Here is a 17,006-nt window from a genome sequence, read left to right on the forward strand (position 1 = left end):
CACAGCAAACACCAACAAAGGCCACATAGGGCTAACAAAGCAACGTATAAACATATGCGGACCGGCCGCCTCGGCGTATGGGATCGCCCAAACACGACATATACACACATCCATACAGAAAGACCCTAACCCACAGACATGTCCAAAGACCTCTAAACAGACCGACAGAATCATATGGCGGGACAGGGCCCCGCCGTACCCAAATAGTCAGATCTACAGAAATATATACATAGCAAAAGGGTAAATGTACCAAAAGTGGACTCCGGATCAAAAGGGAGTACTCCGAAATAGCAGAAAGTGGAGCCTACAGTGGAGGATCACCTATGTCTGTACCTGCGGGCATGAAACGCAGCCCCCGAAGAAAGGGGGTCAGTACGAAAGATGTACTGAGTATGTAAAGCATAGAGTACAGAAATATGAGCCACAACTGAAAATAAACAGGATACAAAAGGGGGAATACTGAACAGTATATCAGAATCTATATCAAAATCATGTATACATAATGCAAACAAAATCATGCAAAGCTCAGGAACGTGGTCACCACTCCGACATTGGTGCCACACACAGCATAACACCAGAAGGTTCAAATCTCCGTACATCCCCGAGCACACATATCACCATAACATATCACCAGCCATATCACAGCACAACACCAAACGGAACCCGGCCCTATGACGAGGTCTCGGGAACCGTAACACAGCATACGGCCGAATTTATCATAGTACGCACGAATCATAACCGGCCCGGGAACCGGTGAACGAAGTCATAATAAGGGCACGAGCGGAGTCGTGAGCAAACAATGCAATTTATAGGTCGAAACATCTTTTGAAACTTGATAACATCATATGCTAATTCATTAGTCAACTAGTTCGAATAGTTAGTCAATACGGGGTTCGTTTCAGAAAATATTTCAAACATAGTATTTATGGTTCAAAATATAATCTAGAATACTGTGGCAGTCAAAACATTATTTTATGATAGCCAAACTCATAAACAAAAGTGTTTTGCTGACATTATACAAAAACGAGAATAATAGAGCAACAAGGAAGTCTCGATGCTAGCGGGCCACCGTGGGTCAAGTCGAAGTGACGGACATGAACCACGAACATTTAGGGTCTATGGAATCATGAATGGAAGATCCGAAGCGATTTGATTACATTTGCATAATTTTCGGACATCTAATTACTTTGCAAGCAAAAGAAGGACTTTAAGCTTCAATTCAATTGAATGAATAGTGCTCGATTTCTAATTCGGATTTCAAGGAACAGAATTGCCCCCGGGGCTCCGATATCAACCTAGGATACTTAAGACATGCCAAAAGAAGGAGTGGGTAGCCTTACATACCTTATATACGTCTTACGCTCGCCCAAAACTCAAGTCCCGTTTCGCTCAGAATCTGCAAATAGTCAAAGTTACCATTTAGGGATTTCAAGGCTTAAGAATTCACTTAATTTCATTTTTGTCTACCGAAATTTCGGCAGCACTTCCCCTATATATATAACACCCCCGAGACTTAGCTCGGCTCAATATACATCAACACAACAACCCACAATATCACAAACATCACAAGTCATAACAAAAATCACTCTAACGTCAATATTCTCTCTTTCTACATAAATCAACAACTTTCATCCAAACTTCACAACATCAAACTAACATCCACATTATCACATTCATTTACTCATTCAAAGTTATTCTAACACATTCCAATAATATTCCAAGCGATATACATGAATTCAAGTATGCCGCCAATTTCCATATTCTATCCAAAACTTCAACAAATGCGACAGACTACCAACTCGCATTATTTTCATCCAAATTCATTAACAACGACCATAATTCACATTTAGAATCTCACTTCTATAATTATATAAAAATCATATAGAATTCACATAATTTCTCATAATTACATACAAGAAATTTCAATGCCAATTCAATTCATTAAACCTTCATTTGCATCACAAGAAGTCACCACAATACAACTAATCAATCCAAACAAACTTGAATCCACTTCTCCTCCTCCCATTATGCGAAAACGCGGGACATAACATTCTCCCCCCTTAAGAACATTCGTCCCCGAATGTTAAATTACTCTTATAAAGTCTTATGAGCATAACGGGGGAGTCCCTCTCATATAAGTAGTACACATGATTCATACATCGATTAATACAACAAGTTCAAAAGGTTTAGATTACCTGTGGGGGTAGGAAACAAGTGGGGATATTTCCTCCTCATCTCCTCCTCCGACTCCCAGGTCATCTCTTCTCGGTTGTTGTTGCGCCATAGTGCGCATTCTCCTTACCTGTCGATCCAGAATAGTTATAGGCTGCTCTTCATAAGACAATTGCTCCGTCACTTGAATATCATCTATTGGGTATATTCTGGAAGGATCACCAATACATTTTCGCAGCATGGACACATGAAATACCGGGTGTACGGCCTCCAAATCGGATGGTAAGTCTAGCTCATAGGCGACCTCTCCTATCTTCCGAATGATCTGATACGGCCCAATATACCGCGGGCTTAACTTACCCTTCTTACCGAATCTCATAACACCCTTCATAGGCGACACCTTCAGAAATACCCAGTCGTCAATCGGGAACTCTAACGGTCGACGTCGTCTGTCTGCATATGCTTTCTGTCGACTCTGAGCAACCAATAATCGCTCCCGAATAAGTTTTACTTTATCCACTGCTTCCTGGATCACATCTGGTCCAATTAATCTAGTTTCGCCCACATCGAACCAACTAATAGGAGATCTGCATTTTCTGCCATAAAGAGCTTCGTACGGTGCCATCTGAATGCTGGAGTGATAACTGTTATTATAAGCAAATTGAATAAGCGGCAAACGATCATCCCAGCTACCCCTGAAATCAATAACGCAGGCCCGCAACATATCTTCCAGCGTCTAAATAGTGCGCTCGGCCTGCCCGTCGGACTGCGGGTGAAAAGCTGTACTAAGGCTCACCTGAGTCCCTAATCCCTCCTGAAATGACCTCCAGAATTTTGCCGTAAACTGGGCACCTCGGTCAGTAATAATTTCATTTTTGTCTACCGAAATTTCGGCAGCACTTCCCCTATATATATAGCACCCCCGAGACTTAGCTCGGCTCAATATACATCAACACAACAACCCACAATATCACAAACATCACAAGTCATAACAAAAATCACTCTAACGTCAATATTCTCTCTTTCTACATAAATCAACAACTTTCATCCAAACTTCACAACATCAAACTAACATCCACATTATCACATTCATTTACTCATTCAAAGTTATTCTAACACATTCCAATAATATTCCAAGCGATATACATGAATTCAAGTACGCCGCCAATTTCCATATTCTATCCAAAACTTCAACAAATGCGACAGACTACCAACTCGCATTATTTTCATCCAAATTCATTAACAACGACCATAATTCACATTTAGAATCTCACTTCTATAATTATATAAAAATCATATAGAATTCACATAATTTCTCATAATTACATACAAGAAATTTCAATGCCAATTCAATTCATTAAACCTTCATTTGCATCACAAGAAGTCACCACAATACAACTAATCAATCCAAACAAACTTGAATCCACTTCTCCTCCTCCCTATGTGGTACACGGCCAACACCTTCCACCCACACACACACGACCATGCACAACACAACACAATCCCATATTTTTCATGAAACTTCAATCACTATTACATATATACCTATTTCATAACATCAAAACATAGAAATCTTACCTTTCTCTTAAGGTTCCGATTTGCCGCAAATGTGATTCTTCCGCCAAACTAATTGTATCACGTCGGAGAGCGTCTTGAACTTACTATAATACAAGAAGGACAAGATTTTTGGATTAAGATCAAAGCTAGAATTTTTTTTCTTTCTTTCTTATGTTGGCCGAAACCCTCTCTCTTGGGTGTTCTTCAATTTATGATTTGTTTCTTTTTCTTGAATGTTCTAAGGCTAGCAATATATAGTACTCTCTTTATTAAGTTGTCACATGCTAATCACATGACAACTTGTTATGGGTTTGGGCCAAAGACATGGCCGGCCACCCTTAACATTTTGGGCCTCATTTCTCTTAAATTTTTGTTGAGCCCAAATCATTAAAACTCTCGTTTTAAAAATTCCCAAAACTAATTTCCGAAATCCCAATTTTGCCCCTTGGACTTCCTCCATATCTTCACACTAATATTTTCATAAACAACATAGACATATTAACTAAAATCAAAAACATGGCCTTATAACATACAAGTCTTAATTATTTCCACGAATTCCCATTATGTGAAAACGCGGGACATAATAGGGGGGACGGACTCTAACTCTGAAAGTAACTCTAACTCATAGTCTGAACGACTTTGTATGGCTAAATATGCATTGGCTAAGCTTGGCTTTCTTGTCGAATCTCATACCGCCTTTAATAGGCAAAACTTTTAAGGATACCGAATCATCAGCACTGAACTCTAAGTCCTGCTATCACATCTCTAAATATGACTTGTGATGACTTTAGGCTGTTAATAATCTCCCCCTATTGAGTTTTACGTTCTCTACAGCTTACTGAACCAAATCAGGTTAAATTTACTCTGATTTGCCTAATTCGAATCACTCAACAAGGGATCTTTACTTGGTGTCACATGGAGCCATTCTAATACTGAAATGATACCTGTTACTTGGGCACCTCCATACACCGTGTAGTCGTATTATTTCTCTTAATGTATAACTTCACATCATCCTTGACTGACTGTATAAGTCAGTCTATCTGGTAAGAAGTGGCTGACTTCATGAGTCCACTAATGATCACCCAACTAGAGTCATACTTACGATTTGGACGGGGTAAACCTCTTGTTATAATTTGATGTCGTAATCTCGCTATATCTGGAACATATAACTAGCCTCGGTATCTCAAGACCCCTCTCTTCTAACTTTAAAGACAGTCAGCTCAGTCTGCTGAACTTTCTCTTTAGACTGAAATAGAATAGGATCCTCGTACTGTCGCTCCTTCACCTCTGCTACTAAGAACGATACTGATCTATTCTGAATGGTAGCTTCATTATTATCTGAGCCCAATAGTTGGAATCCAAACTAGCTAGTTGATATAGCTCTAAGGTTAACTCTCTTTTCTCAGCTCCCAAGTATGCTAACTGCTCATAGATCTGCAACCAAGGGTATCGGCTACAACATTAGCCTTTCCTAGATGGCATAGAATCTTTACATCGTAATATTTCAATAATGCTATGTTCTTGCTCTTCTACCTTTCTCATTTGATACTCTACAACTTATAGATTAGCTTTCTGAATTGCCCCACCCTCGAGGAGAGGCACGCTCAATTATATCATCTTGGCTCATCTTTACTTACATCTCAATCCCAAGGACTGTTACATTCTTATGAAGGCTTGTGCATCTTTGTGCCCTGACTTCAACTACTTCTGATTGAAGATGTCTGGAGGTTCTTATAATCCATAATGATGTCAACCTGTATGGCATTTCTTAATTACGTACGTAACCGTTGCCAACTTTAGTTCATGGGTCGATAGTTCTTTTCATCATTTCTCGACTATCTATAGGTATAACAATCTTCTTTCCTTATTCATCCTTACACATGCATCACGAGGATTTACAGAACTTAGCTTATCTCAGTTCTCTAAATCCTGGAACTTCTTGTAACATAATCTCGAGTAGTATTCTTAGTTCTTGTTCTCTATTCAATATACATAGTTGGCGATGAGTTAGTGGCATACTTTCTTATTGGGTATATACGAACTCGAGATTGACATCGTAGGCTGACTCTTTTTGTACTTTACCTTAAATCTCTAAACTTGAAACAAATACTTCCTTTTCGTCTCTTAACTGACACCTCTTATCAATTATACGTATTGAAAGAATTTTAAACTAGGTTGCGAGCCCATTGTCATATATCCCTATAGGATCTTCGGTGCTTTTTCGAACTGCATGCATTCATCTTCAATAGCTTTCACTTCCAACTTATTCTGATAGTGTTGATTTCGAATACAACCTTTATACATCTGTCTTGAATTCTAGGCTTAGTGACTCTTGTAATTTTTTGAAATGCTTTATACTACATTCTACCTGTCATTGCTTCTGTCTAATTTACTTTCTGCAAATTGCAATCATACACTCGCGAAATTGAAACTTCATGCACTTGGACTATTTTGTGGTGCGTAGTGTATCATCTAACGACTCATCTACAATTTCTAGACTAACCATAACTAGGCCTGGCATAAGTAAATTACTAGTTGTCGAAATCAATTCCTCTTTCATATCTTAGTTTTGAGTAACTCCTCTTTGGGCTTAGGTCCTCTTGTCTTTATTTACACCTCATACTAGTCTTCTGAGTCTCGAATGTTCAATTACCGTCAATTAGCATTTCTAGTCGGGGTTGCTACTGTCTTCTCCTTATCACTTATAGTTATTTATCATTCAATTTGATTTGTTTCTGTCGATAAGCCCCAATTGCATCATAGGAATTCGAAAAAAGGGTTTTTTCGTATACTTATAGTAACTATGGTCACTTCTTTTTTGATTTTGATAGTTTCTGCGATTACATGGATTATATCTATTTACACAAATACCTCGATGATTTCCGCTCGTTAATACATAGAGTCCAATAAGCATATCTTGCGTTGGTACGGAAATGGGATCCCCAATAGCCGGAGACAAAATGGCACACCCTAATTCCGCTAGGGTGTGATGGGCACCCGACCCTTACCTAGGGCCGAGCGAACCCTCAGACTCTTGCTGCACATAAAATCATGTCAAACTTTTCAAATGAAATGAGATGAAATACATCGTAAATTTTTTTTTCCAGAAATATTCTTTCACGTAGCTTCCAAGCATAACGAATCAATAATCATACAAAATTCAGTACATAACACAGACCGACATTTTGGCTGACGGAGCCGCTTACAGACTGACAACCAATACCCACGACGCTGTCTGCAAAGTCTCTAACGTAATCCAGAAAGCATAACATACCAACTCTGACTCGGCAGCACTCCAGGAACAAATGGAGCTTGCCATCTGCACTGAAACATCTTCTATACTGTCTTCAACTCACCTGGGAGTACCTGCGCGGCATGAAACGCAGCCCCCCGAAAAGAGGGGGTCAGTACGAAATATGTACTGAGTATGTAAAGCATACAACACAGAAAGCAAAGTCACAACTGAAATACGATATATAGAAAGCGAGCACAATAGCCAGCATACTAAGGAGTCGTATCCGGCGTACAACAGGCAAAAAAAGTTCCGGAGAAATCAACACGGCAATCGGGATGACAAAATGTTTGCTTTCTTTTGGAAAACATCTTTGTTTCACACACATAGAAGAATCAACGCACAATTTCCGCGGCCATAAGTCCAGCGGTCACAATCACACATACCGCGGTCAAGTATCCAGCGGTTTTCTATCACAAGTTCGACATACCGCGGTCAAGGGTCCAGCGGTCTATGTCGGCATAATCACAAGTGCGGCAGACGCGGTCAAGGGTCCAGCAGTCAATGCCACACGTCCGGCATGACGCGGTTAAGGGTCCAGCAGTCAATGCCACACGTCCGGCATGACGCGGTCAAGGGTCCAGCAGTCAATGTCGGGCACGCCGCGGTCGAGGGTCCAGCGGCCAATATCACATATGCGCATATTCACATAACCGGCCCGGGACTCGGTAACACAGAAGATAACCAGACAAAATGCCAAATTATCACTTTCCAAACATAATCACACATGCCAGGATCATGCATCACACAGGACTCAGGTATACCAAAATCGTATATCAGAAAATAAAGAAAATAAGTAGTTTGTCCAGAATCTCAGGGTAAGATTTTTAAAAACGCTTTAGATGTCAAAAACATTTTATAATGCTCATGAAGGTGGTCATAACACCTATCATATAGTGAACAGCATAATAACCAGGAGTTACCTGCGAACTCCGGACAAGAGTACATTGGCTAAAGCCGTACATCACATGTCAGGATTTCGGTCCCCACAATTGGGTCAATAATCATTAAAATCCGTCTCGGGATAGATAAAATATCTCCCGTTTAGTAGTCGGAACAATAACCATGAGTTCCCTTGACTTACCGTACGGGAATAAGACAAACAGAACAATAAGAGAGGCATCGGGGATAGCGGGCCCACCTCGGGCCAAGTCGAGGCGGCGGACGAGAATCACGCCTATTAGACTCTACGGAGTCATCCAGGAAAGTTTTAGAACGATCGGGTTACATTTGTAAACGTTTTGGAAGTCCAACCACTTTTCTAGTAAAATGCACCTTTTATAATTCAATTCTATTGAATGAATAGTAACAAAAACTAATCTCGGGTTACGATGAGCAGGATGGTCCCCGAGGCCGAAATCTCAACCTAGTAGACCTAGGGCATGCCAAAGAAGGAAAGAATAAGCTTTACATACCTTTCGCGCTACTCACGCTTGTCCAAACTCAATCTCCATTTCGCCCAAAACCTACAAATGGTCATTTTTACCAATTGTTAACTATAAGGCTTTTGGTATTCAATATTTAACTCATCACTTGTCTACAAAAATTTGGGCAGCATTTCCCCTATAAACTCGTCTATCCGAATTTCCAATTGCTCTCCTGTTGACACAGAAATACCAACAATAACATATGGACACAACCATATCTTCAATTCTTTTATTTCAACAAGAACAACAACATATCAAAACAGCCCCCAACTATAACATAACGATGCCCGAAATTCTAACGAACACTTGCAATACACCAAGCAGCCCATATGCACTTCTTATACCTTATTTCATGCAATATTTGCAGAAAATTTCAGGGAAATACAACAGCAGCCACTCGACACCACATCATCTACTCATGTGCAATAAAACCACATTATTATCTCTATAATCCTTACAACAACCCACAACAATTTAACTCCAACTCTAACCATTAAATTCCTTCACTCTCCTCACATATCCATGATTACAACAACCAAAATATTAATTCAAATCAGTCCATCAATTTCAATTAAAACAGCCCCTCACCCATAAATTTCAACAAAACAACAAACGAGTTTATAATGTTGTTTTCTCCGTTCTAATTCGTTAAAACTCTAAATAAACACTTTAATACCATAAAAGGAATTTTATAAATACCTTATCAGAAGCTCCACCACGAAAATTTCATCCCCCAAGACCAATATTTATCTCAAATTGAAGGCAACGCAACGTACAACGTTTTTCTCTTCATGAGCTTCGGGATTCGGAGCTCGGATTTTGATCAAAATGGCTTCCTTAGCCTAGGAGCTCTCTCTCTCTCTCTCTCTCTCTCTCTCTCTCTAATGTTTTTGGAGGATATTAGCTGAAAATGATCAGCCCTCAAGTGAATTTGCCATATATATTAACGTTAATGGGCCTCATGGGCCGAAACATTAGTGTTTGGGTCGGGTCCAAACTTGCTGCCATGCCAGCCCATATTGCATCGTCCATATTTCCTTATCCATATATCATTTTGACGATCGGTTTGTTGCGTTGGAAACTAGACTCGATGAACTTCATTTTAGGCTTTTGAAACACCCTAAAAATCCTCATATACTAGGAGATATTCCCCCAACAATATGGGCTAAAAATCTGGTCCGAGATTTTACTGAAGTTGTTCCGATTCATTTTGTTTAGATTCGTTTATCTTCTAATCCTCTTCCAACTCTCATGTAACCTCTTATACATACATATACATACCCATATACATACATAACAATCCATACACGTCTCGAAGGGTCCGGAGAATCACCATAACTTTAAACGTAACTGGAGAACTTACGAAGCTTCGACGAAACTCCAATCTCAAAAATATATTCATATCTTTTATCCATCTTCTATATCATTACTAATAATCTCAAATACTTTAAAAGGGCACTCACATTACCTCATATACGCTCATAACGCGATTTCAATTCCTTTAGGTTACGATGTCACCTCGGGATACTTAAGGCAACCATATATATAACGATATTTTTACTAACTCGATTAACTTTCCTTGAACTTTCTTAACTCATTCTTTCTTGTCTTAAATAAAATAGCACAGACTCTTACGGGGTGTAACACAAAAGATTCATATGAGAAAACATAAGCAAACGGGCCTCTACTTGAGCCTCCAAGGATAAAGGTACATGAACAACCATTTGATCTCCATCAAAATCAGCATTGAATCCCTTGGAAACTAATGGATGTAAACAAATAGCGCGTCCCTCCACTAAAACAGGCTGGAATGCCTGTATGCCTAATCTATGCAGAGTGGGTGCTCTATTCAGCAATACAGGATGTCCCTGCATAACTTCTTGAAGGATTTCCCATACAATCGGCTTGTCATATATTCCATACATCACACTAGATAGATATCATATTCATGGAATACGATTCACTTTCAAGATTCCTTGGTGGTGAAATGGTAGACACACGAGACTCAAAATCCCGTGCTAAAGAGCGTGGAGGTTCGAGTCCTCTTCAAGGCATAATATTGAGAATGCTCATTGAGGGCCGGGTACGGTATATGTATGATTATTTCACCGAGTTCCTCACTAGAGGGACGGGTACGGTATATATATGATTATTTCACCGAGTCCCTCACTAGAGGGCCGGGTACGGAATATATATGATTATTTCACCGAGTCCCTCACTAGAGGGCCGGGTACGGTATATATACGATGATTTCACCGAGTCCCTCACTCGAGGGCCGGGTACGGTATGTATATGATGATTTCACCGAGTCCCATAATGGGTCGGGTACGGTATATTATATATATATATATATATATATATATGCATGACTCATTTCATAAGGTACAGATGCTTTGGTATTCCTTGATTATCATATTTGTCTCCTGTCATCTTTTACTTAGTCATGATCTCCATTACTGTACTTCATGCTTTACATACTCAGTATATTTTCATGCCAGCAGGTACAGACACTCAGTTTGGTGATACCCGGGCTTAGGACTTCTGCCCAGCTGCTTGGAGAGCTCCATTGTTCCGGAGCTTGAGATATTTTGGTTACAGATTCTCTTGACATAGATTCTTCTATATTCTTAGAGGTCTGTAGACATATGTGGGTTGTGTATATACGATTTGGTCAGCTATATCACCTCAGAAAATTTTCCGTTGATGCACAGTGAATAGACTAATGAAGAGCACGAGTATACAGTATTTCAATAAGTAAGGAATGATATTTGATGACCATAGTTAAGATTTCAAAGATGTTCGAGATAGGGGAAGAAAGTTTGCCAACAGAAGGCGAGGCATACGATAGGTATCGAAAAGGAATTTTGAGTAACAAGTTAACGAGGATTTAATAATTCTTGGGAGAAGAGTTATAACGTCCGTTAGATTGTTAATGAGGTGATAAACAAGTGCTAAGAAGGTTCCATAAGGATTGGGGATCAAACGAGTCGACGAGAACGAACTTCGGACAACTGGGGATTATACGGCCAAACATACTGGCCGTATAAAACATAAGGGTCGTATGTTCAACCATATAATCAGCCCAGAATATCACCCTTCTCTGGACCAAATCTACGGCCAGACATACGGTCAGTATAAATTATACGGACCGTATGTTGGTCCGTAGAAACTGGTCGGGACAGATTTGGTGTATTAATAAGGGACCAAGTTTCATTTTATTTCATTTCCCTTTCACACCCCTTCTCTCTAAAACATTTCTCTACACTTCTCCCATAAGAATTCAAGAGATATTAGTGATCAACAACATCAACTAAGTGAATCAAGTGTAAGAAACTCACTAAAGTTCATCCAAGGCAAGGAATTCAAGTGAAGGTGAAACTAGGGTTTTGCTCAAGTGAGGTGTTTTCATCCAAGGTTCATCCCTACACCATATAAGGTAAGATATATGGTATTTCCATGTTATTTAAGGTATTTTAAAGTTGAAACACTTGGATTGTAGAAGGATATAGAAAAATGGGTCATGAATGTGGTAATAGTGCCAATTTGAGTAATAGCTTGAATTGAGTCATGATTCTTGATTTGTTATGATATGGTTGTGTTATAAATGATGTTAAGAACATAGGGTAGGCATTGTGAAATAATGAACCTAATCGTGTGTTATGACCATGGATATGGATGATTGGAAGTAAATTGAGAAATATGGATAATGTGGATGAATAAAGACTATTGTTATGATATTGTGAATGTATTATTAACGTTTCGGAGTTGATATATGATATGGTAGAAGTCATATAAATAAATGAGATTCTGCCCAATGTTCTCTATTGTTAGTCGTGTATGCTAGCTATCGATTTTCTAATGATAGTATAACTTTAATGAAGGCAGAAACGTGAGCATTGAAGGAGAACGTGCAAGTGATAAAATAGTTGAACGGAAAGGTATGTAAGGCTAACCCTTCTTTTATAAGGCATGGTTCTTTGGCCAAATATCTATTCTTCTATAATCCTATGTTGTCCATCAAATGATTCTATCTTCAAAAGCTTATAAGCTCGTGATTCTCGATATGTTACGATTGTACTAGATTCCTCATATGATGAATAATCCTTTAAGGATAGATGTAATGAATGACGATAGTGGTGATGATAATAATGGTGACGACGATAATAGTAATGATGCTAAAGATGCTTATGAGCTATTATGTATATGTGTCTATGTATGACTATTATGAACCCCGATCTTATATGGCCGGGTAAAATATATATTTATGTAACGCGCGCGCACCTCTGCAGTTGGGTACAGATAACCCTGAAGTCTTGGTAGGGCCAGGTATGTGTAACCCTGAATCCTTGGTTGGCCAGGTATGTATGATAACCGAGCCTAGCCATGGTCGGGTACGTGAAACACTGAACCTTCGTGGTCGGGTATGCTATGTAAGTGCAATGTATATGATATGGATATGTATATGATATAGATATGAGTATGAATACGAATATGATACGAATATGAATAGGAATATGTATATGAATACGATTATGGATACGAAATGTAAATGAGTACGGATATGAGTATAGATACGGATATGGATGTATGTACACAAATACACGTTAGAAATGGAAAGTCCCCGTGAGAAGCAAGTAAGTGCTTATGACGATGATACGAATATCTCTCACCCTACGCTATTTCTTTGTTTTATATTATGCTTTCATAATGATATTGATCATGCTTTACATACTCAGTACATTCTTCGTACTGACGTCCTTTTGTTTGTGGACACTGTGTCATGCCCGTAGGTGGCCAGGGAGACAAACTTGATCCATATCTATATTTCTCAGGGACTACATAGCAGAGCTCCACTTCATTCGGAGCTATAGCTTTTGGGTATTGATTCTTTTGTGTACATATTTATGGGCATAGCGGGGTCCTGTCCCGCCTATATGATATGACATACTCTCCTTAGAGGCTCGTAGACATGTGTATATAGTTAGATGTGTTTTGCCTTGTCGGCCTATATTTTTGATATCATTTTGTTAGCCTCGTCGGCTTATGTACATTAATTTGGGCATAGTCGCAAATGATGATATAAATGTATTGATTGTCCAACGGGATTAGTATGATTGATGAATAGAAAGTATGATTTGATATGTGTCTCACCTAGATGTAAATGAAAAGGTTATTTTAAGAGGTGCCCGGGTGGGCTAGCACCGAGTGCCCGTCGCGGCCCTCCGGTTGGGTCGTGATAAAAGTGGTATCAGAGCAGTTCTATCCTAGGGTGTGTCTACGAGCCATGTCCAGTAGATTCTTGGTTATTGGTGTGTTGCGCGCCACACTTATAAACAAGAGACTGCGGATATTTTAGGAATGATTGACCTTCTTTCTTCATAACATCGTGCGATAGAGCTATGATATAAGAACTTCCTTCTCCTTAACCGTGTGTTATGTATTTCAGAGATGCCTGTAAAGAGAAAGGCTACGGCAGCCCAAAAGAGCAAGACAGTGGCAGAATATGGCTCAATCTCAGTCCTCCCATACAGTGCCTATTTCTGAGGAGCGTGAGGGAGCCTCAGCCCCAGCTCCAGCACCTCCGGCTCCTCCACCGGATACTTCAGGCCAAGATGTAAAAAAGGCCATTTATTTAATTACACAATTGGTTGCTGCTCAGACTCAGCGGCAAAGTACAGGGCAAGGTGATAGGGCTGTTAGTGCAAGTTCCCGTGATTTCATTAGCTTGAACCCTTTGAAATTCTTTTGATCAAAGCCGGATGAGGACCCTCAGAATTTTATTGATGGAATGTTGAGGACGCTTCGCTTGATAAATGCTTTGAACACCAAATCAGTGGAGTTAGCATCCTATAGATTGAGGGATGTTGCGGTCCATTGGTACACAGTTTGGATGGTTTCACGGGGAGCCAATGCACCTCCCCCGGTATGGCAAGAATTTGTAGATGCTTTTCTCCGACATTATTTGCCTCCAGAGGTTCGACGAGCTAGAGCCGATAAGTTCTTGAATTTGAGGCAAGGAAGCATGAGTGCTTTAGAGTATAGTCTTCACTTCAATTTATTGGCTAGGTATGCTTCGGCCATGGTAGCGGATATGGGTGACCGAGTGCATCGGTTTGTGAAAGGCCTAGGGACACATTTGATGGATAGGTGCTTGACTGCGTCCCTTCAGGAATATATGGATATTTCACGCATTCACGCCCCTGTTCAAAACCTATAAGAAAGCCTACAACAACAAAAGAGTGAGCGTGAGCATGATAGGGGACATAGCAAGAGGGCCAGATCTTCGGGTCCGATGAGTGAGTATAGAGGAGGCACAAACAGCTGTTTTCGAGGCATTCAGGCCATTCTATGACTAGTGCGCCTCCACGATTTTCAGGCCAGAGATTTGATAGATCTACTCATTCCGGGCCGAGTCAGAGTTTTTCGAGATCTCAGTTCAGAGGTGATTCGGGTCAGGCGAGGCCACCCGTACCACGATGTTCCCAGTGTGGGAAGTTACATTGGGGTCAGTGTCGATTGGGCTCAGAGGTTTGCTATTCATGTGGTCGACCAGGACATATTATGCGTGATTGCCCCTCAGTTGGTGGTAGAGGTAGGACCCAGCCTTCAGGGTCGGTAGCCGGATCTTCATCATCAGTACGCCCCATGGGGCTAGGTTCACATGCGCCAGTCGGCCATGGTAGAGGCAGGCGGAGAGTCCTAAGTTCTAGCGGTCCTCAGCACCGTATTTATGCTTTGGCTGGACGCAAAAATCTTGAGTCTTCTCCTGATGTGGTCACAGGTATATTATCAGTATTTTCTCATTGTCATATGTTACTCCGTATATTGCGGGTCGATTTAGAGTCGAACCGGAGTCGATCAAACCTTTTGAGGTGTCTACACCCGTTGGTGAATCGGTAATAGCTAGCCGAGTATATAGACACTGTATAGTTGTGGTTTGTGATTGTCGTACTGTGATTGACTTGCATGAGTTAAAAATGGTAGACTTTGATGTTATTATGGGCATGGATTGGTTGGCTTCTTGCTATGCCAATGTCGATTGTAGAATGAAAATGGTTCGCTTCCAATTTCCGTGAGAACCAGATTTAAAATGGAAAGGGAATACCGCGTCACCAAAAGGTAGTTTTATTTCCTATCTAAAGGCAAGGAAAATTATCACGAAAGGATGCATTTTTCATCTACTTCGGGTTCAAGATGTAGAAGCTGAATCGCCAACTCTTCAGTCAGTTCCCGTAGTAAATGAATTTCCGGACGTATTCCCGGAAGAGCTTCCAGGCCTCCCTCCTGAAGGGGAGATTGATTTTGCTATTGATGTGTTGCCAGACACTAAGCCTATATCTATTCCCCCTTATAGAATGGCTCCCGCAGAATTGGAAGAGTTGAAGGAGCAATTGAAAGACTTGCTTGAGAAAGGCTTTATTAGGCCTAGTTCATCCCCGTGGGGAGCACCCGTATTGTTTGTCCGAAAGAAAGATGGCTCCTTGCGAATGTTCATTGACTATCGACAATTAAATAACGTGACAATTAAGAATAAATATCCTCTTCCGAGGATCGATGACTTGTTTGATCAATTACAAGGTGCAAAATGGTTTTCGAAGATAGATTTGAGGTTCGGGTATCATCAAGTGAGTGTTAGGGAGAAAGATATCCCTAAGACCGCCTTCAGAACAAGATATGACCATTTTGAGTTTCGGGTGATGTCATTTGGACTAACTAATGCACCGGCAGTATTTATGGATTTGATGAACAATGTGTTCAGGTCATTCCTAGATCTATTTGTGATTGTATTTATCGATGACATCTTGGTGTATTCTAGATCCGAGGCAGAACACGCGGATCATTTGCGTACTGTCCTTAGAGTTCTTCAAACTCGAGAGCTATTCGCCAAATTTTCTAAGTGTGAGTTTTGGTTAAACTCAGTGACATTTTTGGGGCACATTGTTGCAGCCGATGGTATTCGGGTAGATAGCCAAAAGATTGAGGCTGTGAAGACTTGGGCAAGGCCCACAACTCCTACGGAGGTTCGTAGCTTTCTGGGTTTAGCAGGTTATTATAGGAGATTTGTTGAAGGTTTTTCTTCTATTTCTGCACCACTCACAAAGCTGACCCAAAAATCAGCAAAGTTTCAATGGACAGATGCTTGTGAACGTAGTTTCCAAGAGCTAAAATATAGGTTGACTTCTGCCCCAGTCCTGACACTTCCAGAGGGATTGGAAGGATATGTTGTTTATTGCGATGCTTCAGGCATTGGGCTAGGCTGTGTGTTGATGCAACATGATAAGGTGATTGCGTATGCTTCAAGGCAATTAAGAAAACATGAGAAAAATTATCCAACCCATGATTTAGAATTGGCTACAGTGATTCATGCATTAAAGATGTGGAGACATTATTTATATGGTGTCCATGTGGATATTTACACAGATTATAAGAGTCTTCAGTATATCTTCAAGCCGAAAGAGTTGAATTTGCGGCAACGACGATGGTTGGAATTACTAAAAGATTATGATGTTGATATGTTATATCTCCCTGGAAAGGCAAATGTTGTGGTTGATGCTCTT

The 17,006-nt window shown here is 40.3% G+C and overlaps 1 pseudogene; it reads right to left on the minus strand.

Moving 5' to 3' along the window:
* Window positions 1-6,437: 6,437 nt before the first annotated feature.
* On the minus strand, window positions 6,438-14,989 carry LOC132607833 (DNA-directed RNA polymerase subunit beta'-like; annotated as a pseudogene).
* Window positions 14,990-17,006: the final 2,017 nt, after the last annotated feature.

Source organism: Lycium barbarum, chromosome 8 (genome assembly GCF_019175385.1).
Source record: "Lycium barbarum isolate Lr01 chromosome 8, ASM1917538v2, whole genome shotgun sequence".
NCBI lineage: Eukaryota > Viridiplantae > Streptophyta > Magnoliopsida > Solanales > Solanaceae > Lycium > Lycium barbarum.